This window comes from Chiloscyllium plagiosum, unplaced genomic scaffold, assembly GCF_037043375.1.
Source record: "Chiloscyllium plagiosum isolate Xiang-an unplaced genomic scaffold, Cpla_swu_hap1 HiC_scaffold_8, whole genome shotgun sequence".
NCBI lineage: Eukaryota > Metazoa > Chordata > Chondrichthyes > Orectolobiformes > Hemiscylliidae > Chiloscyllium > Chiloscyllium plagiosum.
Window position 1 is genome coordinate 84,626,657 of NW_028270146.1, and position 26,732 is coordinate 84,653,388.

The 26,732-nt window shown below is 41.8% G+C and overlaps 1 protein-coding gene across 2 annotated transcripts in view; it reads left to right on the plus strand.

The window, feature by feature from the left end:
* Positions 1-26,732, plus strand: part of LOC122553773 (spectrin beta chain, non-erythrocytic 1-like) — a 332,898-nt gene that overhangs the window by 11,119 nt on the left and 295,047 nt on the right. The window lies entirely within an intron of this gene.

The following is a 26,732-nucleotide window of genomic DNA, read 5'->3' on the forward strand; positions in this document are numbered from 1 at the left end:
GAGCAGCAACAGGATTACCTGAAAATGAGGTGTCTGTCTGGTGAAGCTACCCAATAGGACTCCTTGCATGCCATACAGCATTAGCAGCAAGTGATAGATAGAGCTAAGCGATCCAACAGCCAGCAGATCAGATATAAGCTCTGCAGACCTACCACATCCAATCGGGAATGGTGATAGGCAATTAAACAATGCACAGGAGGAAGACCACAAATATTCCCAGCCTCAAAGATGGAAGAGCCCTGAACATCAGTGCAAAACATACAGCTGAAGCATTTGCAGCAATCTTCAGCCAGAATTGCCCTATGGATTATCCATCTCGGATTCTTCCTGTGGTCTCCGGCATCACAGATATCAGTCTTCAGCCAATTGGATTCACTCCATGTGATATCAAGAAACAGTTGGAGGCACTGGATACTGCAAAGGCTATGGGCCCTGACAACATTCCAGCAATAGTACTGTACACTTGTGCTTCAGAACTTGTTGCTCCCCTAGCCAAGCTGTTCCAGTACAGTTATGTAACACTGTCATCTACCCAACAATGTGGAAAATTTCTCAGGTATGTCCTGTACGTGAAAACAGGACAAATCCAACCCAGTTAATTACTGCCCCATCAGTCTACTCTCGATCATCAGTAAAAGTGATGGAAGGTGTCATTTACAGTGCTATCAAGCAGCACCTGCTCAGCAATAACCTGCTCAATGATGCCCAGTTTGGGTTTTGCCAGGATCACTGAGCTCCTGACCTCGTTATAGCCTTGGTTCAAACATGTATAAAAGATCTGAATTCCCGAGGTGAGGTGAAAGGGATAGCCCATGACATCAAGGACACACCTGACTGAGTATGGCATCAAGGACTCCTAGCAAAACTGGAATTTAATGGGTATCCGGGACAAACTCTCTGCTGGTTGGAGTTATACTTGGCAGATAGAACGATGGTCGTAGTTGTTGGAGGTCAGTTATCTCAACTCCAGGACATCTCTGCAGGAGTTCCTCGGGATAGTGTCCTAGGCCCAACCATCTTCAGCTGGTTCACCGATGACCTTCCCTCCATCAGAAGGTCAGAAGTGGGGATGTTCACCAATGACTGCACAATATTCACCATTCATGACTCCTCAAGTAGTGAAGCAGTCAGTGTTCAAATACAACAAAATCTGGACAATATCCAGGCTTGGGCTGACAAGTGGTAAGTAGCATTCATGCCACACAAGTGCCAGGCTATGACCATCATCAATAAGAGACAAACTAACCATCCCGCCCTTTGACATTCAATGGTATGATCATCAGTGAATCCCCCACTACCAACATCCTGGGGGGTTGCCATTGATCTCAATTGGACTTGTCATGTAAACACAGTGGCTACAAGAACTGGTCAGAGGCTAGGAATACTGTGATGAGTAACTCATCTTGTTACTCCCCAGAGCCTGCCACCATCTACAAGGCACAAGTCAGAAGTGTAATGGAATACTCCCCACTTGCCTGGATGGGTGCAGCTCCAACAGCATTCAAGAAGCTTGACATCATCCAAGACAAAACAGCATACTTGATTAGTACAACATCCACTCTGTCCACCACCATCGCTTAGTAGTAACAGTATGTACTACTTGCAACATGCACTGCAGAAATTCACCAAAGATCCCTCAGATAATACCTTCCAAACCCATCACCACTTCCATTTAGAAGGACAAGGGCAGAAGATACATGGGAACACCACTACCTTCAAGTTTCCCTCCAAGCCACTCACCATCCTCATTTGGAAATATATTGTTATTCCTTCTCTCTCGCTGGCTAATATCCTGGAATTCCCTCCCTAATGGCATTGTGAGTCAATCCAAATCAGGTGGACTGCAACGATTCAAGAAGGCAGCTCACTTCCACCTTCTCAAGGGCAACTAGGGACGGGTAATAAATGTTGGCCAGCTAGGATATCCACATCCCATAAATGAATAAAATAAAGAAAAAACACGAAATGTGAACAAGTTCTGTTTTTCAATTGTATTGGATGTTCAGTAACACATTCACTCCCAATAAAATAAATACTGCATTCAAAACAGTTTGGGGAAGGGCAAAGATAGAGGGAGCAATTTCCTTTGTTATGTGGTTATGAATTGCAAATTGAATACAACTTAAAATACGTTCTGTGTTGGTTTTACCAAGTGGAATATGATGATATTGTTGGCAAAATAATGTTGAAATCATATTTTTATTTTGCTTGAATGTCTTAAATTCTTAGAATCATTAAACACCCATTTATAAATGGAATTTTTAAATTGAGATTCTTTGTCGAGCCAGGTCAACAACTGACAACACTATTTCTGAAGTTTTCTTATCTCGATGTGCTTGTGAAACTCCTCCTCTTATCAAGTAGAACAGCTTTTCTGTAATGATGCTGCCAGAAGAGGGGAACTCCGTTTTTTTCATCTTAGAATTACTTTTAGGTTGAAAGTAAATGTACTGTACCTCTTGTGACAGCTCATACAATCTCAATGTGACAGAGTGGGTGGGAGAGCAAATATGTAGCTATTGCATCAGCAGAAGTTAATACTGTTGAAAAATGAAGTTTGTAATATGCCAGTTTGCTGTCTATGAAATAACTTTCTGGTCAGTTTTGGACCATTAAAGTAATATTACAGGCATGCTGACCTCAAAATTAACTGTTTAATGCATACAATTACATTTTGCTCTGAAATGTTTTCTCTGTGATTTAAATAGAGCCACGAACTTCTTTAAAAATAAATGTGTTACTGCTTCTTAAAATAGCGGTCAGAAGAATTTAAGGTTTTAACTGCTCATGAGCCAGTATCCCCAAAAAAACGGTTCTAGACCTGTTGAGTTTCATTTATTGTTTCTTTTGTATCTGTGTATTGTGCAAATAATGTTTGAAGCAGCTTGTCTTGATCATGGATGTTGGCATTAATTTTTCTGAAGCAAATAACCTAAAGACTTGTTTAAATCAGGTAAATAGTAGTTCAGCTGGTGACTTTATTTATAGATAAAAAGGTATCACTAACATTATTGATGTGTACCTCTTCTTAAAATAAATTACTTAATAACCTCTCTATGACTCTACAATATATAATCTGTTGGTTTCGTTCAAGAAATGAGCTGAAGACAGTAATGGTTAGCACAGTGGGTTTGCACAGTGCACTTTCTCCCTTGAGATCTGAATTTGAATCTCTCTATATATACCTCTGCTAGCTGCAAGGGCCCAGTGGAATACTGATAGTCACATGGTCTTAAAATCTTGCTGACCAGTTTAAAAGTACAGTCGTAATTTTATCAGTTGAAGTAAAATGGGAAATGAAGATAAATTGCGGAATACAAAAACTAAAGAGAACAGTAAAAATCTAAACAAAACAAGTTATTGATTAAAATAGTAAGAAAGGTTGAATTAGTGAAATTCAACGTTCAGAAAAACAGAACAAAGGAGGGAAAAAAATCAAGAAAGCACAATACAAAAATGGTTTGTAACTTATATCCATCATCATTTAACAAGATATAAATATGTCAGGATAATGATGAACAGTTGATCATGAAAGTTGTTTCTCCCATCATGACATATAATTATGTTTTGGATAATGATGTTTTTATCTGGTAATCTGTTCTAAATTTTGTTTTCATTCATTTAAATTTGCATCTTCTGGCTTTCCTCTCTCAGTGTACTTTAAAACAGTAATAATAACTTTCAGCCAATATAGCTTTGTTCTTTGTGAGGAACCAACCAATTTGGCAGATTTTGAAAATTAGACATTTAGATGCTCTGAAGCATTGCACTTAATTAGAAACATGTGAATAATTACTTGGTGCAGAACTTTGGTACTGTGATAAACAATATTGCTGAGAAAAGAAACAAACTCAAGATATGACTCTCTTCTACTTGCTAGAAGCTATATATATTCATAAGCAGGGCCCTGTCATTTTCAAACAGAACACGTCCAGATATTGTGACTTTTCAACTATATGAAAAGTTGGGAGACAACTGTGTCCTGGTCCATTCCTTGTGGAAATGCTTTGACCAATCAGAGTTGAGATAACTGGTTTGAGCTTGAACAAAAGCTTGTGGGATAACACTTCGCTGGAGCATTCTCCATGGTAACACGTAAACCGAAAGGGTTTCACTTGGCAACCAATAAGCACCAGCTTCTCCTGTAGTATAAATTGTAATTCTCTTTGAAATTTGTTATTCTTACAATTCTGTCCTGAATAGTGTAAGTTAGAAAGTTTCAACAGCATGTCTTCTTCAGACAATCTGAAGATTTGCGGTTGAAGGCAAAGTAAGACATTTTATATAAGACTGTTGATTAGTAACAAACCATTAATTTGGTCATTAATATCTGTTATGTTGGAGACATGTAATCAACAGCTGTCTCTGGAACAACTTAGAGTCCTTTGAGAAGTGTTCAAAGTAAAATACCTGAATTTGCAAAACAATGATATCTGAGGGGGTAACACCATTCAACGTTAAGACTGAACACTGTATTGTAGATGTAATGTTATATTAAGAAATTAAAGAAATTAATAGACATTTGAAGCAAAAATTTCAAAGGTGACCACAAAAGTAAAGACACAACATTGAATAATATTATTCATGAAAAGGCACTCAGTTTAATAACTGTTCAGACTTTGAAACTGTCATAGTCCAAAGCAATATCAAACAACTGTCACTTGGTGAGATCAAATATTAAATATTATATTCCTAGTGTTCATGTCATTAAAATTAAAAAAGGTATTGGTGAGAGTTTGTGAAGATCATAAATTATTTAAGAAATATTCCTCTGCTTTCATTTAATTAAAAAGTAATAGTTTTGTGAGTCTAATCCAACATATTCCTGTTATCCTGATTTTGGATTTGCACTCATTCATTTAAAATGCTCTTCTGATCATGGTCACATTCTAATATATTCCTGTTGTTACAGGACAGTTGTGATACAACGTGTTTGCCAAAGCTGTAAATTTTACTAACATGTGCCACATTAGGAGGCAACTTGAGTATAGAAAGATTATGAAAGTAGCAAGACAGAGTGTCAGGTGGCTAAAAATCAAAAGGCTTGGTGCACTAGGATATAAGGTGTAAATAAAATGTTACTAGTAACCTGTCCAGCTCTGAGTTGGACAGTTGCGGGTTCAGGTCCCACTCATGAGACTAATGTGGATGATCCAGGTTGACAGTTCAATGAAGTATTGAGTATGTGCTGCACCATCTCAAGTGCTGTCATTTATATGAGATGTGAAAATGAAATCGTGTTTTGCCCCTTCGGCATTTTTCTCCATTTCTCCCTGATATCCAGACCAATATTTATTGCCTGACCAACATTATGACAATAGTTTAGCTAGTCATTTATCCTTGCAATTGTTCAGTGTGTGCGAATTAGATGCCGTGTTTCTCTACATAACAAAAACACTTTGGCAAAAACATTTGGGAGCAGCCTAAGATTATGAAATGAACTGGAAAGACAATTGGGCATCGGGGGGGGGGGGGGGAATAATTGAGCTATTGTGAAGGCAAAACTGAAATCTGACTTGTCTCCACTCTTGTCAAAAAATGCCAGAATCCTGGTTCCATAGGAGTCACCCCAGGACCTGTAACCTGCCATTTTTACCTGATGGGTTGCAGGGTTTGAGGTGATGAGATAGAGCTGGATTGTGGTTTGCACATCCATGGTTCATTGAGGCAACTGCAAATGTTGAAGTGCAGCACCTTTAAACAGATCCACCTTGCATTAGGGGGCTATCAAAACCACAGCCTGTGATATTACTAAGTGCCCTTCTAGCTGCCTTCCATATGCCAACCCCCATAACTTAAGTTCATCTAAAGCTTTACTGCCCAGATCTTAACTCTCACCATTCACCCATTATCTCTGTGCATGGTTACCTGAATTAATTTCCAACCTGGGGGCAGTGCATGGTTAGCACAGCGCCAGGGTTCTGGGTTTGATTCCAGCCTCGGTTGACTGTCTCTGTAGAGTTTGTACATTCTCTCTGCGGTCTGCATGGGTTTCCTCTGGGTTTCCTCTCACAGTCCAAAGATGTGCAGGTTAGTTGGATTGGCCAAGCTAAATTGCCCATAATGTCCAGGGATGTGCAGGCTAGGTGGATTAGCCACAGTAAATGCGTGGTTATGAGGATAGGGAGGTGTGGGATGCTTTTTGGAGGTTTCGTGTGGACTAGATGGGCCAAATGGCCTGCTTCCCACTGTAAGGATTCTATTCTATTCACATCTCAATTTTGAAATTCTCGCCCTTGTGTTCAAATCCTTTTGTGGCCTGATTCCTCCCCATCACTAAGTATCTAAATCTCTATACTTCTCTTCTTTTCAGATACTTCTTGAAAACCACCATGTCCTAAAACTTTTAGTTACCATCTATCTTAATATTTTCTTCTTTAGATCTGTGGTAATTTCTGTCTTTGTGAATTCTGATCAAATTGGCTAGGATATTTTATTATATTAGCGGTTGCACATAAATGCTTGTAGTTGTGAAAACATAATGCAAAAAATAATAACGTTTTGAATGCTTGTGAAGATTACTTTGATGTTATGATTAAATATTTATGATATTAGATTAGATTAGATTACTTACAGTGTGGAAACAGGCCCTTCGGCCCAACAAGTCCACACCGACCCGCCGAAGCGCAACCCACCCATACCCCTACCTTTACCCCTTTAACCTATCACTACGGGCAATTTAGCATGGCCAATTCACCTGACCCGCACATCTTTGGACTGTGGGAGGAAACCGGAGCACCCGGAGGAAACCCACGCAGACACGGGGAGAATGTGCAAACTCCACACAGTCAGTCGCCTGAGTCGGGAATTGAACCCGGGTCTACAGGCGCTGTGAGGCAGCAGTGCTAACCACTGGGCCACCGTGCCGCCCAGATATATTCTCCCTGCAAAGTGAAATGAACCACTATTAGCTTATAGCAGCTGATTTTTGGGGATCATGTCCTGATTTTTAAAAGTTAGCGGGTTATTGCAGATCGGTGGGCTGAGATTTATGTTTGTGAAATAAAGAAATTGATAAATTGAATCCAGAAAGAAACTCTAAAATAATGTCATGGCTATCAGAAGGCAAGCTTATAATGCATAACAGCTTAATGCTGGAAAGCATTTGCTTTTGGTTTGTAGTGTGCTATTTAGTAAAGGCAACGATGCTGAATTTAAAATATTCAGAAGAAATTTGGATCAATTTCTATTCATTAGAGAACAGAATTGTAACTTATTGTCACTTGTATTTTTCATAAGGAACAACGGCGAAAAGTGTTTAAATTGCCATACCATGGCGTCTGTATTGATAACAGAAGGCATAAGTGAAAAAAGTATTAAGACAAAGTCCATGTTGGTTCAATTCACAGCTGCTGGGTTTGGGAAAGGACAGCGCAACGTGGGACTGGGATTTGGGGTGGGGGAAAAATACTCCATTGTAGCGGCAGATAATTGTTGGAATCGGTAACTTTGATTCAATTACCTCAGTACTTTATTTTCCTGGAAGAAATAGCAATGAGCAAACAGAAGTAAAATATGGTAAAATATTCCTGAAATAAGATATCTAAATTTTAAGAAACATAAGAATAAAGTTCATAAGTATTTTAAATTTAGAATGTTGCATATGTAGAGCAGTATGTGATATACAACTAGTTAATTGGTTTTCTGCTGTTGGTTGAGCGATCATTGATGGTGAGGGCATTCCCTTCTGCTTTGATTGGTGTAATAACTTAGTTTAGAGTGCCTCACATGATACTTCATATGGAAGTTATCTCAGGCACTGCAGCATCGATTCTGTGATGGCATCTGTCTTGGAGTTATATACTTTACATTTTTGAAAAAAGACATTTTATCCAAGTGAGTTGGGACAACTATAGGGAGAGGCTGAACAGGCTGGAACATGTTTACAAAATCATGAGGGGCATGGATAGGGTAAATAGACAAAATCTTTTCCCTGGGGTCGGGCAGTCCAGAACTAGAGGGCATAGGTTTAGGGTGAGAGTGAAAAGATATAAAAGAGACCTAAGGGGCAACTTTTTCACACAGAGGGTGGTACGTGTATGGAATGAGCTGCCAGAGAAAGTGGTGGAGACTGGTACCATTGCAACATTTAAGAGGCGTTTGGATGGGTATATGAATAAGAAGGGTTTGGAGGGATATGGGCCAGGTGCTGGCAGGTGGGACTAGATTGGGTTGGGATATCTGGTTGGCATCGATGGGTTGGACCGAAGGGTCTGTTTATTTACTGTACATCTCTATGACTCTGTGACTAATTGACCGATTACTTTTAAGAAAATGCATCTTCTTCACGAAGTTAGATAAAAAAACTCATTCGCTTTGGAATGAATCAACATTTTTGTCTGAAGTGGGGGTGAATGCAATAGTTGTAAAAGTGTTACAAGTTGGTGCAAAATGGAAGTTAACATAAAGCAGGAAGAAAATGTCTGCATTCAGAAAGTAGGTTTCACCCTTAGTGCACCAAAGCACTCGATAGCCAGTTAAATATTTTTTGAATGCAGTTGCTTTTGCTACATTTTAGGCAAACACAGCATCTCATTTCCACACAGAAAGATCCCAAAACAGTAGATGAATTAATAATTAGATAGCTAATTTGCTTTTGTTGTTTCAGGGATAACTTAACCAATGACACCGTTCTTCAGAATAGTGCAGTGAAATATTTCATTTCTGCCTAAGAGGGCAGACGTGACCTTGGTTTAATGTCAGACCTGAAAAATGTAAGTTGGCATTTAGAGTAGAGAAAGTGAGGTCTGCAGATGCTGGAGATCAAAGTTGAAACTTTATTGCTGGAACAGCACAGCAGGTCAGGCAGCATCCAGGGAACAGGAGATTCGACGTTTCGGGCACAGGCCCTTCTTCAGGAATGAGCAGAGAGTGTTCAGCAGGAGAAGATAAAAGGTAGGGAGGAGGGACTTGGAGGAGGGGAGTTGGAAATGTGATAGGTGGAAAGAGGTCAAGGTGAGGGTGATAGGTCGGAGTAGGGTGGAGGCGGAGAGGTCAAGAAGAAGACTGCAGGTCAGGAAGGCGGTGCCGGGCTGGAAGGATCCGGCTGAGACAAGGTGGGGGGAGGGGGGATGAAGAAACTGGTGAAGTCCAAGTTCATCCCCTGCGGTTGGAGGGTTCCCAGTCGGAAGATAAGACGCTCCTCCTCCGACCGTCGGGTTGTTGTGGTTTGGCGGTGGATGAGTCCAATGACCTGCATCCTGCACCTCCACCCACATCATCTACTGCATCCGCTGCAGCCGGTGTGGCCTCCTCTATATTGGGGAGACAGGCCGCCTACTTGCGGAGCGATTCAGGGAGCACCTCTGGGCCACCCGGACGAACCAACCCAACCAACCTGTGGCACAGCATTTCAACTCCCCCTCCCACTCCACCGAGGATATGCAGGTCATTGGACTCATCCACCGCCAAACCACAACAACCCGACGGTCGGAGGAGGAGCGTCTTATCTTCCGACTGGGAACCCTCCAACCGCAGGGGATGAACTTGGACTTCACCAGTTTCTTCATCCCCCCTCCCCCCACCTTGTCTCAGCCGGATCCTTCCAGCCCGGCACCGCCTTCCTGACCTGCAGTCTTCTTCTTGACCTCTCCGCCTCCACCCTACTCCGACCTATCACCCTCACCTTGACCTCTTTCCACCTATCACATTTCCAACTCCCCTCCTCCAAGTCCCTCCTCCCTACCTTTTATCTTCTCCTGCTGAACACTCTCTGCTCATTCCTGAAGAAGGGCCTGTGCCCGAAACGTCAAATCTCCTGTTCCCTGGATGCTGCCTGACCTGCTGTGCTGTTCCAGCAATAAAGTTTCAATTTAGAGTAGAGAGCCCTCTCAGTAGCCAGCAGAAACTTGGCAACAAATAAACTTTGTTAAATGCTGAGTTTTAAATTGCATTGTGGTACTGTTGTAAAAAAAAAAGGGGAAGGTAAAGCTGCCATAGTGCAGAGGACCATAGGGCAGCTCTCTCATTTTAGAGAGATGACTGGTGGTGGTTTAATCTAAGGATCACCATACCTCAGGCAAGCGACAAGGTCAAGGAGGTGGGACCTTCAAGGTAATCTCAGGAATTAAACTATGGACATCACTCTGAATTGCAAACCAGCCATTCAACCATCTGAGGTAATTCGAACTGGAGGGGCAATAAAAATGTTCATCATCTTTGCATTTTAAATTGAGCACCACTCTCCATTTTAAATCTAAATCTTTTGCAGTTAGGATTTATTTTGGTGGGTCTTTTAACATTCATATCCTGAGTAATGCACTAAGTGCATTGTGAGTTTATAGAAAAATGTGTGTCAAATCTTCCATTTGAGAGAGTGCAATTAAGTTTTTTATTTTTATTTATGGCAGTTCTGCAAGACATTCTCACGTGACATTGGCTGATCACCAAAAGGCCACAATTTATTTGGAGACCACTTCTGATCATGTTGTTGTTGAAACATCTTCTATATATCCAAACACAATCCATGGTTGATCCTTATGATTTTCTTGTCTGTCTCTCTGTCTTTATCTCTCTCTCTCGCTCCCTTCTCTTTCACGTTCTCTTGCTTTCCTCTGTTCTCTCTCATTCTCTTGCTCTCTCTTTTTGCCTCTCCCTTTTTTTCTCTTTTGCTCCCTATCCTTCACCATGCCTAGAGATATCTTAATTCTGTTTGGAGTGTTCTCTCAAAAGCTTCAGCTGGGAACATAATGGAAAAGGTAAATCCTAGCAGAGGATGGAACGTTTAAATTAGTGGAACACCTCTGGAGATGATTTTTATTTCATGTTCGATACACAAACTTCCAAAGTTGCTGACATATCCTGAGTTCTTCTAATCTGGTTAAACAGGTAGTTCTGGGATAACGCACATTTCAGCCCCACAATTTGGCTATAATATTGCTGAAGAATTAGGGAACATATTTTGGAGAATGCTTATCTCCATTGATAATATCGTGATTCCAGCAGGGACTGGTTTGCGTGCTGTGCCCTACGCATGCGCCAATATGTGAGCCAAAATCTCCACGGCATTTTGCACGTGCGCCTATGTTCTTACCGTTCTGCACATGCGCCGATGTCCACACCGAAGTCTCTGTGCTGTTCTGCGCATCCACAATGTGTGCACTGGTCTTGGTGCCATACCACACATGCGCCAATGTCAGCTGCCGACAGAGCAGCTTTCTGTGAGAGGTACTGGACAGAGAACAGCTTTCTTACATTTTTAAAATGTACTGTGTTTAATTTACTTTTGTTAATAAATATGATTTCAACCTTCATTCAGGCTGTGCTACACATTGCATTAGACTTTTGGGTGATTTTTGAGCGATTGTGAGTCATATGTTTTACTGGTCTGCCACAACCCCATTTTTCCCACAGACCCCATTATTTCTATTAAGCGATTTTTCTACTATGCGAGGTTTCACTGGAATGCAACTATGGTGTTATAGGAGAACTGCTTTAGATACATGTGTTCATATATGTTGAAATCTACTTCACGAAATGGTCTACCGGAAATCTACTTGTTTCGAGTATTTTCTTTTGTTTTCTGGTTTAAGTATGAGCTTCAGCTTAGAGCTTCAAGTAGATGAGGTTCTGGCTTTGGGAAGTGACAAATTGCTGGTGATTATAGAACCTTGATATGTGAAGCCATCGCGAACCCCCAGTCTCACACTGCCAACAGTGACAGCTGGCAGCATAACAACATCTTCAACAATGGTTTTTGTTTTCCTCATGCTGATGCTGAAAGGTTGAATTTGAATGCTGAGTACAGAGTTAAAGACAGGATTCTTGGCAGTGTGGAGGAACAGTGGCATCTTGGGGTCCATGTACATAAATCCCTCAAAGTTGCTAATCAAGTTGATAGGGTTGTTAAGAAGGCATATGGTGTTATGGCTTTCATCAACAGGGTGATTGAGTTTCAGAGCTGCGAGGTGTTGCTGCAGTTCTATAAAACCCTGGTTAGACTACACTTGGAATATTGTGTTCAGTTCTGGTTACCTCATTATAGAAAGGATGTAGATGCTTTAGAGAGGATGCAGAGGAAACTTTTTACCAGGATGCTGCCTGGATTGGAGGGCTTGGCTTATGAAGGGAGGTTGACTGAGCTCGGGCTTTTCACACTGGAGAGAAGAAGGAAGAGAGGTGACTTGATAGAGGTGTACAAGGTAATGAGAGATGTAGATAGAGTAGGTAGCCAGAGACAATTCCCCAGGGCAGAAATGGCTGTCACAAGGGGCCATAATTTTAAGGTGATTGGAGGAAGGTATAAGGGAGATGTCAGAGGTAGCTCCTTTACGCAGAGAATGGTGGGTGCGTGGCAGCAGTGGTAGTAGAGTCTGATGAGAATTTGGCCTGTTATTGCCTTGGATCTCAGGTGGGAAACAACTTTCCTTTAGTTCTGAAAAGTAAGTAGACACCTTCTGTCAATAGGCTAAAATATATGACAGCAGCACAGAAGAGAATTTATCAAAGTGTAGGTCCCAGTGCAGCTCACAAAGGGTTCTGACGTTGTCCTCCTATAGCTGACCGTATCCATTATTTTGGCATAGGAAGAGGAGATCGCATTGAGGAGCTTTGACAGCCAGTTTTGTCCAGACTGTACCTGTCCACATGGTGAAATGCCTGGGTGATATTGAAGAAGTCCAATGTATAATTTTTCCCTTTGTTCAGAGGTATTCCTCTCTCCTCTGCTGAACTGAAGTGATCCTGCCAATGTTAAAGCTTTCAGTGTTCAGCTTTGAGAGCACATTGGGATTTGGGGTAGATGTGTTCTGCCTAGATCTGCTGCCAAGGATGAAATGGGCACATGCTTGTCCCACAGTTCTCAGCAGAGAGTGCTTCAATAGTTAGTGCACTCGCTGCTTTAACACTTGCATTGTACATGTCCTGGGGTACCATGTGCTCCTGCAAAGGTGGAGGAACGCATGCTGACACTTCAGAATTACAGCATGATGAGATGCGTCTGCTGTGTGGGTAACCAGAGTTGATGTGCTTTCAACTTTTCCTGTACTTATCGATTCTCAGTTTCAGTCAGTACCTCCGCCTGGATGCAGTCGAGTGAGAATTATGAAGCTGAGAAAATCGCAAGTGTGGTTTGGTCTATTAGCAACTTGTGATAGTCTGTGCCAAGTTTTATTTTTTGCACTATGCTTAACTCCAGGGCATTTAAAACAACAGTTTGCCCTTAAATTATACAAATTGGGATCTAATTATAATCGTATAATTTACATTCATAATAAATGAGCGATTACTGTCTTGTGAAACCTGCCATTACGATATTGTGCCAGAATTCAAGGTTATTGCTAGAGCTTTAATTATTTTGAATTATTCTGTCATGGGATGTAGGTGCCATTGACAAGGTCAGCATTTGTTGCCCATTCCCAATTGCACGTGAGAGCAGTTAAGAGTCTGTTATATTGCTGTGGGTCTGGAATCACATGTCTGCCACAATGAGTAAGGATGGTAGATTTCCTTTCCTGGACCAGGTGGGTTTCCATGACAATCAATAGGTTTGAGGTTACTATTAATGTTTCAGCTTTCAGTTCCAGAATATTTTTAGCTTTGCATCCAACTCCAGGGAAATTTCTTCATAGTTTGAAAGCACAATATTAAGATTGGCATTAAGATTTAGAGGAGTTAAAAGTTCGTGGTCAACTTCTGCCATTAGGGAGAGGCAAGGCGCATTTTTGTAATCTGACCCCATCCCATAGGCAATCTGCTAATGCATCTGCAGAGAAAAATCTTACAGTTGAAGAAATATCCAGGGAGCAGGTGTTTGGCAGAGGGGTCAAAAGAATCAACTTCACCACAAAGCTCAGTCGATCCACATCTGAGTGAGAGGTGATCCTAGATGAAGGCTAAAGGCATCATAGAGGTCTAGAAATCACTTGATTTGGCATTAACTTAGTAGAGATAAATTGTCTCAAACATTTCCCTAATACATTATCATCAGAGCAGCACATTCTTTTTGTTACATTGATCAAATAAATCATGTCCTTAGTATTTTTTCAGTAGCATTGTGAATAACTGGAATGGAAATGCTTGCCCAGACGATAGCACAATATTACATCAGCACCATGGCTCAAAACAAACCAAAGTGACCCCTTGCCGTTTGACAGGAAGCAGTCAGGTTAGTCAGTTGTTGGCAGCAAAACAGAAATTTTTTTTTTGCGGGAGAAACTCAGCAGGTCTGAACAGAACAGTTCTGAAGAAGGGTCACTAGACTTGAAACAGTAACTCTGCTTTTTCTCCATAGATACTGCCAGACCTGTTGACTTTCTCTAGCAGTTTCTGTTCTTGTTTCAGATCTGCACCATCCACAGTTCTTTTTCTTCCAATTATTTTGGTCAGATGTGGGGTTTTGGAACCAAACAATGAGCTGGTTCAGAAATTGTTTTTCCTCAAACATGTACCGACTTATTCCAAGGATGGATATGTTTTATCCAGATCTTTTTTTCCATATTGTCAGCATTAGTTAAATGATTTATGTGTGTGCTATTCAAGCTCAATTGAAATGAGAAGTTCAGAATTCTCCTGCTAAGTTATTAGGTGGGCAGGCACTGACAATAATGTTGCTGTCCAGTGTAGCATTTCCCTGCGTATGTTCGCCCCCACTGATGAACTTCATCAGGACAAGGAAATGCTGACCCCGAGAATCAGTCTGATATGTGAATTGCCCAATTAAAGTCAGCGAATGAGGTAATTGAAAGCTTGAAGAAACCAGGTTGAGATTTTGGTGGGGTACATGGGCTGTTGCTAAGGGGGTAGCCTAAGCACATAGAGGTTACCATTTAGTGTGAAATTAGTCATTGGTACACCAGGAAAGTAGGAAGCCCCATGAAAGGGAGAACGACTGCAAGGAACATTAAGCTACTGGCACACATTTCCATTGGGTGTTCAGTGGTCACTCTTCTGGCATTGCAGGTGCATAAGAGGAAGGGACAAAGTTTCTTGGCTCTAATGGGAGGCTACCTGCAAATGATGGACTGCGTGGGGTTCAGCAAGATTTTGACAAGGGTGGCTGGTCAAGAAGGTAAGAACTCATGCAAACGAGGGCAGTTTAGCAAGTTAGATCCTAAATTGGTTTAGTGGCAGGAGACAGAGTGTGCCAGTCGAAGGGTATTTTTGGGATTAGAAACCCATGTCCAGTGGCCTACCCTGAGGTTCAGTTCTGGGTCCCCTTGTTGTTTGGTGTGCACATTAATGATTAGACACTGTAAGAGATTTACTCAATAACTTTGCAGAAATCAGAAAAATTGGTGGTGTGGCCAACAGTGAGGAGGAAAGCCTTAGACTGCTGGATGATATGGATGGGCTGGTCATCTGGACAGAGCACTGGCAGGTGGAGTGTAATTCTGATAAGTGTGAGGTAATGCTTTTTGGAGAGGGGTGCTAACAAAGCAAGGAAGTGCAAAATGGATATTATGTCACTGACAACTATTGACAATTAGAGGGAATATGGGCTGATTGCTCATAGATCCTTGAGGACAGCAGGGCAGGTGGATAAATGATTAAGAAGGCTTTTGGGATGTTTGTCTTTGTGAATACAAGCACAGGAGCTGTATAACTCTTGCTAGGGCCACAGCTGGAGTACTGTGTGCAGTTCTGGTCACTTCATGATAGGAAGGATGTGATTGTCCAAGCAAAACTCCTCTGTATACCTCTCCAGTACATTCCTGATGAAGAGCTTATGCCCGAAACATCGATTCTCCTACTCCTCGGATGCTGTCTGACTGGCTGTGCTTTTCCAGCATCACACTCTCGACTCTCCAGTACAATGTCCAGACTACAGTGATTCTGCTATTAAGAGAGACTGGATAGGGTGGGGTTTTCCCATAGAGCAGAGAAAGGTTGAGGGCACATCTGATTAAAGTGCACAAAATTATGAGGAGCATAGATAGGATAGATATTGAGGAACATTTCCCTTTAGTGGAGGGATAACTAGCCATGGAGTGTAGGTTTAAGATAAAGGGTAGGAAGTTTTGAGGATTTAAGGAAAAACCCCTCTGGCCATGCCCTGCCAGTAACCTTCCAATTGCCTGCAGCTTTAATGACCTACGGGGCCTTCAGAGAATCAGCTGTGGACTTTGTCATGACCACCTTCTCACCAAGTAATCTCTCAGGTCAGTGATATCCCATTTAAGAGAGCTAAACATTGCATTCACCTCAAAGCTTTTGGGGCCTTCCAGGCATAAAAGAGTCATTTGAGTTTTCCAAGTGCAGACCATAATTGATTGCACCCATTTAGTCACCAAGGCACCCAGTGACTGCCCAGTCAGATTCAAAAACAGAAAGAATGTGCATTTCCACAACATTGAGGAGTTCTGTGACTACAACAGTAGCTTCCTGGATGTGTAGATATTTTTAATCAACCTGTTCAGAGATGTTATTACACACATCCTGGAGCAGGTGGGAATTGAACGGAGACATCCTGTTCCTGCATATTTCCTGGAAACTGACGTAATTCTGTCATCCTCATACATTCCTCTGCTGGTTTTATGCATCGTGCTGGTTTGCATATCATTCAGACATGTGTGGGTGATAAAGATGAAGCACAAAATGCACACAGCTTCTTGCACAGTGCTGCCCTCTGTGGTCATTGACATCAGAAGCTACGTGTATCAGTCTGGCTGGTCTTCAGTAGCACTATGACTGAATCTTGCTGAGATGTTAATAGATATCTTAGGCACACATCCCTTCCATGTTCAGGAGCAGCTTGCATCTTTAGCCTGCTGAGCTGAAGTGTCTACCAAAAGTTGAACACCCAGGGGCCTGCCTTCACTTTGTTTGCTAGAGCAAATAAGGTCATTGAACTTTTCTCTGCATTGCAGCCATTGCTCACGTTCTCAGCCTCCATCCCTGCTGGGCCTGGGAGGGTGGCTTTCCAGTCTCACACCCAATGTCAGGGTAGACCTCCTAGTCTGTCTCTGAAGGGAGAAGCAGCCCATCCCCAACCTTGCCAGCTCCTTGTCAGTTTCTGCAGTTGAATGAATACACCAGCGGTCACAGTAATGGCTCCAATTGGCTAAACAGACTAGAACAAACTATACCCTGGCAATCAAGCAGCCCCTGTCTCAACCCTGCCTGACCATGGTCACTTAAAGGAAACCCAACCCACCCTCCAGTCTAATAACAGGCACCATGGTGAAAAAGGAGCCTGTGACTGTCCCAGGAGGGGATAAGAAATTATCCCAACATTTGTTTTCCAAGTTGGAAAGGGAAATTGCACCTCAGTTCAGATTCACTAATCTTCACATGGGGAATGATATTTCTAGAAGGGATTAGCCGTACATTGCAGTTGTTGTTTTTGCTGAGGTAGCTATCTAAATATAATGACTTTAGTCAGTGCTAAAATTGTGTGCATATTTGTTTTGGTTGTGTTTATGCGTGCAAACTATCAAGTTAAAATTCCTCTGAAACCAGCTGATGGGAAAAGAACAACTGATCTCACAATCCCAGTGCAGGGACTGATTTCCTTCATTTAGTCCTTATTTAGGAATGACCCTATGCTGTGTCCTTTGGCCTCAGAGTAACAATTTGGAATTTAATAACCAGTCAACATAATATGCCCCAAATGCAAATACAAATTCCCCAAGCTGTTTAGGAGCAGCCATTAGACTATGTGAAACAATCAGCAACTTAAGTTGTGAAATGCATTCCCACATTGCTACTATATTTTAGTTGATGACAGGAGCATGGAGTAATTTAGATAATATCTCTGCAGCTTGTTGCATTGGGGCATAGGCTTTGAGACAGGGGATCTGGGCAGTTGAACATTTGTGAGCTCATTAGGTTTCTGTCTGGTATGATATCACTTCACAATATCGAGAATCTGAATTCTCTCTCTTAATGAACTTTCATGTTTAGTACCAAATGACTTTTGTTTTTAACAAGGGTTAACTATAGTAGTCCACTTTTCATAGGCTGCTGATGCCAACTTTAGCGACTTAAAAGGTTTTTACAGTGCACTGGGAGTGTGTCAGTATTTACAAGCTTCACTGCATGTTTTATCCTAGTTGATATTTTTAATTCTGGTTTTCTTTTATGTCAGTTTGACCACTTGGAAAAGTTAGGAGTTCCCTGCATGCTTTTATAACACCACATTTGCTGGGGGAGAGATGGTTGAGGTGCAGAAAAGAATTGTTGAGGTTGTTGGCCTTGTGCATGGATGAGGGTGTGTGTTCATCTATTAATAACGACTTCTCATTCATGACTTGGATGCTTTAATCATGAAAGCATTTCTCTTCCACCACCAATCTCCCACTGTTCATCTATTAATAAAACCCTGACAGTGACAGTGAGGAATAAGTTTATTTTCCATCTGTTAATCTTATCCTTGGAACAGGTAACTCATTATTGTATCTCAGATTTATAAGATGTAAGGCTACTTTTGCTGTTCTTATTGAAGAATTGCACATTTTACCATAAATAAGTTCCAGTTGCAAAACCTCATAGTGGTTGCAAATGAGTTAGCAACATTGTAATTTTTCACTAATAATAATTCTGGGTAATCCAAGATGGAGGATGGAGATAAATTGTGGTTTAAGAGCTGCTCACGTTTTTGAGGTATTTTCAGTGTTGGAGCTGATTTCCTTGAATTCTAGGAGCACTAATTACTGATTTATAAGCTGTTGGAACTTTGGAAGTTTGGGGGAAAAAATGATCAAAACAACTGCACTTTAAAAAAGAGAAAGACAGACAAAGGCAGTGCCACTTTCGGAATACTGCATGCAATTCTGGTCTCTCTGCTTTTTGTAGGATGTTGTGAAACTTGAAAGGGCTCAGAACAGATTGACAAGGATGTTGCCAAGGGTGGACGGTTTGAGATAAAGGGGGAGGTTGAATAGGCTGGGGCTGTTTTCCCTGGAGCATCGGAGGCTGAAGGGTGACCTTGTAGAGGTTTATAAAATCATGAGGAGCATAGATGGGGTAAATAAAGAAGGTCTTTTTCCTGGGGTGGGGGAGTCCAAAACTAGAGAGCATAGGTTTAGGCTGAGAGGGGAACGATTTAAAAGGGACCTAAGGGGCAACTTGTTTACACAGAGGGTGGTACGTGTATGGAATGCGCTGCCAGAGGAATTGGTGGAGACTGGAACAGTTACAACATTTAAAAGGCATCTGGATGGGTATATGAATAGGAAGGATTTAGAGGCATTTGGGCTAAATGCTGGCAAATGGGGCTAGATTTATTTAGGAGATCTTGTTAGCATGGATGAGTTGGACTGAAGGATCTGTTTCTATGCTGTACATCTTCATGACTAATTAGTAGTGTTATCCAGTTCATTGATACTAAGCAGCACAGTAGTAACTTGGCATCATGGCACACAACTGAATGATGCACCTTTTAATATGAGTGGTTTGCAGCAAAGCAGATTTGGTTTAAAGTTGTTCCACTGGGAATAAAATATTTCAAAACAGCATAAACCTCCTTGTGATGTTATGGTCTTGCTATTTATTAACTGACCTTGTTTGCACATGAATTTGATTAAGAATCAGTAAGGTCTGTTCTAACCAGGTGGTTGGAGCTAGTGCTATGTGGGGCATCTGAAGTGCAGTATTCCATTCATTTCTTTGATGTATTTGTCCAAAATGATGGAATATATAAAACTGACTGCTGGCATTGACATTAGGCTAAACTCGTGGACATAATTTGCATTTGGCCCTGAAAAACACTGCCAACCTGGATTGAATGGGGTGAACAAATTTTGGATCTCCTGTCACATTTAATGTCAGAGGGGAAAGTGAGGTCTGCAGATGCTGGAGATCAGATCCTGAAGAAGGGCTTATGCCCGAAACGTCGATTCTCCTGTTCCCTGGATGCTGCCTGACCTGCTGCGCTTCTCCAGCAACACATTTTCAGCATATTTAATGTCAGGGCTTGCTTTTATTTTTGTGTCTATTTTCTGACTGTTGTCAGTCAGATAGGCAGCTGGTCAGAGGCGAATTGCTCCAAGTGGCAGTTGGGGAGGTGCCACATCAGAGTGTGTGTATGTGGGTGGGGTGGGGGGCTGGTGTTGTCAGTCAAGTCCAATGACTGGAAATCTCTGGTTGGTTGATAGATAAACCAGGGAATGTGGACGGAATCACCCCTGGTCCAGCCCATTGTTCCCGCCTTCCTTCAGCTTCCTGTTTCCCTGAGACCAGGGAAGCTTACCAGCCCCAAAGGAGATTGGTGTAACTCAAATCCACCTTCAGTATTATTTATCCAGGGGAAACAAGATCTGTTGTAACTCATTTCTGTTGCAAAGTGCAAAGAAAGCATTGATTGACATAGCCATTCTGTATTTCATAGAATCACAGTGTGGAAACAGTCCATTCAGCCCATCAGGTTCACACTGACTCTCTGAAGGGCCGTCCACCCAGACCCATCCCACTACCCTATCCCTGTAACCCTGCATTTCCCATGGTTAACCCCACCTAACCTACAAATCCCAAGACACTATGGGCAATGGAGAATGGCCATTCCACCTAAACTGCATGTCTTTGGACTGTGGGAGGACTGTGATATGTTTAACTATTTTTCTAGTGTTTAAATAGTTCATGATTCATTGCGATTAATACAATGAGCAACAGTCGAATATGTCCGTTATTATACTGATGGGAAAGTCTGAATGATTTGCTCATGACTAAATTGCTTTTCATAAAATACTGCAAAACACAAGTGGGCTATTTGGCTCATTAAATCTACACTTTTGTTTCATTCCCTGACTTCCCCTGCTCAACTTGGCAATTTTTAAAATCCTTCAGTATTTATCCTTTCTTTTGTTGAAGGCTACGTATGTGTCTGCAGCAACCATGATGATATTTCAGTGCTCCAAGTTGTAATCTTTCATGGAGTAAAGTCATTTTTTTCCTTATATCACCTGTTTGCTCCACCAATCACCACCATCCCCACTCCCCGCCCCCCCCTCCCCGCCCCACCCCCGATTATTGGCCATTCAGTCACTGAGACTAGTTTAACTTTACTTGCTCTATCTTTATCAAATCACATCTTTTCTCTGTTCAGTGGAGAACAACTTCAGCTTCGATTGTCTAAATGCTTAGTTATCCCTTGTCCCTCGAGCTGTTCTCGTGAAATCTGCAAAGCTTCTACAAGCTTTCTGGAGTGTCTGAAGTTGAACACAATGCATCAGCCAGAGCCTAACTAATGTTTACTAAAATTTATTTTTAGACATTTTACTTGAATGAATGGTGATGCCAGTCATTCAGAATCATTTCAGTGCAGATCTGCAGTGAACTCTGTATGTTGGTTATTGTCCTACATGTATAATTAATAGTACAGTTATCATTAGTAGTTACTTAAATATCAAGTAATTAACGTAGTTGCAGAATTTCTCTGCCCCATGCTTATTTGGCAGGCCTTAAACTTCTAACTATTTTGTGTGTGGGCATGCGCCAGGTTGTTTGGCTACGGCCCATTGTTTGTGCTGACTATTCTATTGCCTCTGCTAGTAGCCACCCTATTGTGACAGGATCTGAAGATCTCCAAGGTCCTTTTAGATGTGCCTCACTGCTGAGTGTTCCTGGCCTTCCCTCCCAATATCTTCACTCCTATCCAAGCAGAATATTCTTGTTCCCTTTTACAATCTGAGCAGCACTGCTTTCGAGCAGATGTTGGTTTTGACATATAAAAATCTGAAATGTGCATTTTTACAGCAGGTGAGCTGACAAGTCAGAAAGGCAGTTAATAGGCTCCTTGAAGATGTGTTAATCCAACAACATAAACAGTACATGGGAGATGGATATCATAGTGCATTTGATTCAGAATGCACAGGGCTTCTTGTTGGATGGAGGGACTGTTGTGTCACAGGTTTTTGGTTTCTTCATAGCAAGGTTTTGGAATTCAGACAGGCTTGAATAGAACTGCATGGATTACAGATACATATGAGAGTTGGACATGCTGTTTGAGGAAGGATATAGCTGCTATGTTGAGGCCTAGTTTTGTCATTCCAGTCCGTTAGCCTGACTTGTCTCATCTCATTTTGAGAATAATTGAAATGTAAATAACAAAAATCAGTAACAAAAGGGCGTAATTTTAAGGAGAAGAGCAAGATGTTTAGGAGGGATTTGAGGACGGTGCAGGCTCAATAGGCAGATGGCATTAAAACAGCAGCTAATGAACTTGAAAGACCCTACACAGACAATAAGCAAAATAATGTCATTTACAAAATACCTTGCAAGAACTGTAATAAACACTACATTGGACAAACAGGCAGAAAACTAGCCACCAGGATACATGAACACCAACTAGCCACAAAACGACATGACCCTCCCTCACTAGTATCCTTACGTACAGATAAGGAAGGACATCACTTCGACTGGATCAACACATCCATCCTAGGACAAGCCAAACAGAGACATGCACGAGAATTTCTAGAGATATGGCATTCCAACAGGAACTCTATCAACAAACACATTGAGTTAGACCCCCATCTACCACCCTCTGAGAAAAAGAAAAGGAAATGACATCACCACAGGAGATGACATCACCAACCCAAAGAAAACCAAAGATATAAATCTAAAGCAGGAATTATCAGCAGTGCTTCGCCCGGAGGCCCACTGAAGATGTTACCTAGTAGGGTGACAAAACGTCTGGAAATGAACCTCCCAGCTCAGAAAGCAAACCTACATCTTCAACCTGAGCTACAAATCTTCTCAAAACTTGCTATGGCCCTCTACTGTGCTGTATGACACATGGACTTGATATTCCTTCAAAAGTTGAGGAAGAAATGTTTTGGCAGTGGGGTGTGTTCAGAGAGATGGTCAGTTCTGCCAATCAAGAAGTCAGAGATAAGGAACGCATGGACAATCATGTCAACCAACAGGAGTCTTGGTTGGAAATTCCCTTTGAGTAGTATTGCTTCAGCTGCCTGTTATACAGCTACACAGTATTCAGTTCTGTCACAAAACCTTTTTTCAACAGTTAGAAATCCTCTGGAAAGGAAAGATGACACCCAAAGCAAGTCAGCTCATGAAAGAGACAACAAAATCATGGGTGATTTTGAGTTGGCTGCTGAAACATTAACTTAGCTTTGTGAAAAAAGCTAGGAGAAAGTGAGGACTGCAGATGCTGGAGATCAGAGTCATCCCTGGGACACCTGCACCAACCAACCCCATCGCCCCGTGGCTGAACACTTCAATTCCCCCTCCCAGTCCATGAAGGATATGCAGGTCCTGGGACTCCGCTATCGCCAAACCCTAACCACCTGATGCATGGAGGAAGAACACCTCATCTTCTGCTTTGGGACCCTGAAACCACATGGAATTAATGTGGATTTCACCAGTTTCCTCATTTCCCCTCCCCCTACTTATCCCATTCCCAAGCTTCCAAACTCAGCACCACCCTCTTGACCTGTCCATCTTCTTTCCTATCTATCCACTCCGCCCTCCTCTCCGACAAATCACCTTCTCCCTCACCTTCATCTACCTATCACATTCCCAGCCACTTTCCTCCCAGCCCCACCCCCTTCTATTTATCTCTGAGCCCCCTGGCCCACAAGCCTCATTCCTGATGAAAGGATTATGCCCGAAACGTCGATTCTCCTGCTTCCCGGATGGTGCCTGACCTGCTGTGTTTTTCCAGCACCACTCTCTTGACTTTGTGAAAAAATCTGCCTGTCCAGAACCTACTCAACTCTTTCGATTGCAATGAATAGAAATGAACTCTGGGGCATTTTCTATAATGTGTGGCTGACCTGCAGCAATGACTTTATGCTCAGTTGGGCACTTGAAAAATGGCCCCGGGATTTTTTTTGAGGAGGGAAATGAGCTTCAGATAAACAGAATGCTTGATGATTATTACTCGTATGTTTACTTGTGATCTGATGTAAAACGGCTTCATGTGTTATATCTCATCTCGTCTCAACAAGTGTTGCAAATTGCTTTTGAAAAAGCATTAAAAAAGGCATTTTATAGGAACATGTGCAAAAATCATGATATCCATCCCTGATCATGAAGTGCTCTGTTACTAATTATGCTGTCATCGAATTAGTTACTGGGCAATAAGGGCGTTTCTAAGAACGTAACATGTTCCATCAACTTATGTGAATGCTTGTCATCACTTATATTCTGAAACTTCTGACAGGAAGTAAAAGTCACAAATACTTTTCCTTTATACGACTATGTCACATTTATCAGAATTATAGTTTTGGTTTGTTGCCATTTATTTGAAAACATAAACAAAAAGGCTTGATAAGTCGGTTTGTAAATGGGGTTCATTTAACATAGTTACAGTATTTTTGTAATGAAGAACATCTACATTTTTTTCTGCAAGATGAGGTAGGATACTGTCCAAGGTTTATCAGGTGGCATTGCACAGTGCATGTGACTGTATCAACATGTGCTTTTATAAAAATATTGTGAGAGATGCACTAATTTTCTGTCCATCACACAACTAACCAGGAATTTCTCCTTCTCTTGCAACCTATCATTGGTATGTGTTCAGAGGTTTTGCTGGTTGATCCTCAAACTGCTTGGCTTTGCGATGAATGGACCTTCCTTGAGTCGTCAGGTCTTGGAGTGGGACTTGAACTTGGAAGATGGCATAACAGGACCATTACTCACTGTATCACAAAGTTTAGGTGCCTATTGCCAATTCATGACATGCAAAACCTTTTTCAAGCCATTGGGGAAATCTATGGACCGAGGTGAAATGGTCAAAATTCCCTTTGCACAGGGTGCTGTCCTTGTGTTTAAAGATGGTGATGCTGTTTGTCAATTCACAAAAGAAAATTTCCAACAAGAAATTTCCTGTGAATGCATAGTAGCAGCTGATGCTCTCCAGACTATGTTTCAGTCCCCAGTAGTAGGATCATGGGTAAACTATTATCAGAAGGAGAGATGCAGCAAGAACTCAAGCCAAACCAAAGCCTATGACTATGATTGTATTCCATTTGAGTCTTTGGTCATAGAGAGACTCCATGTGCTCATCTTGCCGATGTGGCAGAATAAAGAACTTGAGCAATGCTACAGAAGTCACTCTTTTCAAGAAGAGAGATTATCACTCAGAAACTGTTGAGGGATTTCTCTGTTATCCCCATTTACAAATTCACCTGAATTGCCTACTTCCTATGGCTGACCAAACCTTGACAGAGATGAAGTGTAGCTTTCGGCCTTCCAGATGAACCTTTGATATGTCTTGTTGCCAGGAAACTCCAAGTAAAATGCCAAGAACAGCACCAGGAATTCTTCGTTGCATTCATCAACCCAATCAAAGCATTCAAAATTCATTAAGCTCTGTGGATTATACTCCAAAGTTGTGGATGCCCAACCAAACATCTTCACAATCCCACAATTCCATGCTCTGTGATGATATGACTTCAGCTATCTTGACTGGGAGATCCAAAGCAGACCCCCTCGACATCTGCATCAATGTCCAGCAAGTCTGTGTGATAATCCCCATGGTATTTACCTGGCATTTGGTTGCTCACCTCGTCAAAGGGAAACGGTCCTATAGTGTGTATATTGGTTGTGGGCTAGATAGAAAGCTCTTTAACTTCAGTTGTCACTTCGCTAATAGCAAACTGGCCACCCGAGATATGCATGATCTCTGCGAGATGACAGTTGTTGCTCATCCTCCACCAGGTTTATAAGCCACTCTGGATTTCTGCGATTGTCCTGACAAGGCCTGTCCTTGAATGTTGCCAAAATAAAACTCATACATCAACCCAGACCTGGTCAGTCAAACATTCAATCTCCCTCTTGTGTTGAAGATGAGACTGTGGAATATACTGATCACTTCCTATACCTTTTGCAGCCATCTTTCTCAGGCTGTCATTCTCAAGAAGGCTAAATACCAGGTCAGCTGTGCCAATTCAGTCTCCTACCAAACAACTCCACAGGTGTTTGATAAACAAAGACCCATGTAAGTCAGCAAGGGTCTTAGTGTAGACAGCACTTATTATCACCACAGGGCAGTACTGTCGTGAGACCTGAACTGTGTTGTCAGTAACACGTAAAAGTACTGGAAGAATTTAACCAACAGTGCCTCCACCATTTTCTCTGAATTTAGTGGGAGAATCGTTGACACATTTGTGTCCTTCTTGAAGCCAAGTCCACAAAGCATTCAGTTAAAACTGAAAAATCAACTTCAGTGGCTTGGGACTGGTCATTGTGTCTAGATGGTGAATAGTGTTCAACTCCGCTCCCCCCGTCCCAAAAAAATGCCACCAAAATCAGCCCGTTTTCACAACTCTCAAATGGCTGGTTTTCTGGAAAGGCTGATGAAAGTACCCCAAATGCATTTGGAAGTAGAGCAGCATTGATATTAATAACTGAGAGGTGCTTGCTACAAATGTTCAAAGTGTTGACAATGAGTATGCTGCATCTTACAGAGCAGAACTGCCTCAATGATGAGGCAGAATGGGAACAGAGAAAGAAGGGCATAAAGAAAATCCTGCATTCCGGATTCTGCCATCTTGAATAATAACTTTTGCCTAAAAATCTGCAGTTCGAGACCTGCCCTGTGAATTAAAGGACAGTTGGTGATAACATTATGACTAGGGAAATGAATGTCATTGTCAGTGCAAGCTGCAGGTATGTGTGTCTGTGTGTGTGTGTGTGTGTGTGTGTGAAGAGTCTGATTATTCCAAACTAATGCTCTTGCTGTTTTTTTTCAGCCAGTGCAGAATTGAACCTATGCTGTTGCTGTGACTTTGCATTGCAGACTGACCATCCAGTCAGCTGAACCCTCCCATGAAGTTTCTGCATTGTCCGCTTCACCTGAAGCAATGGTGACCCTTAGAAAAAACTCACTACTA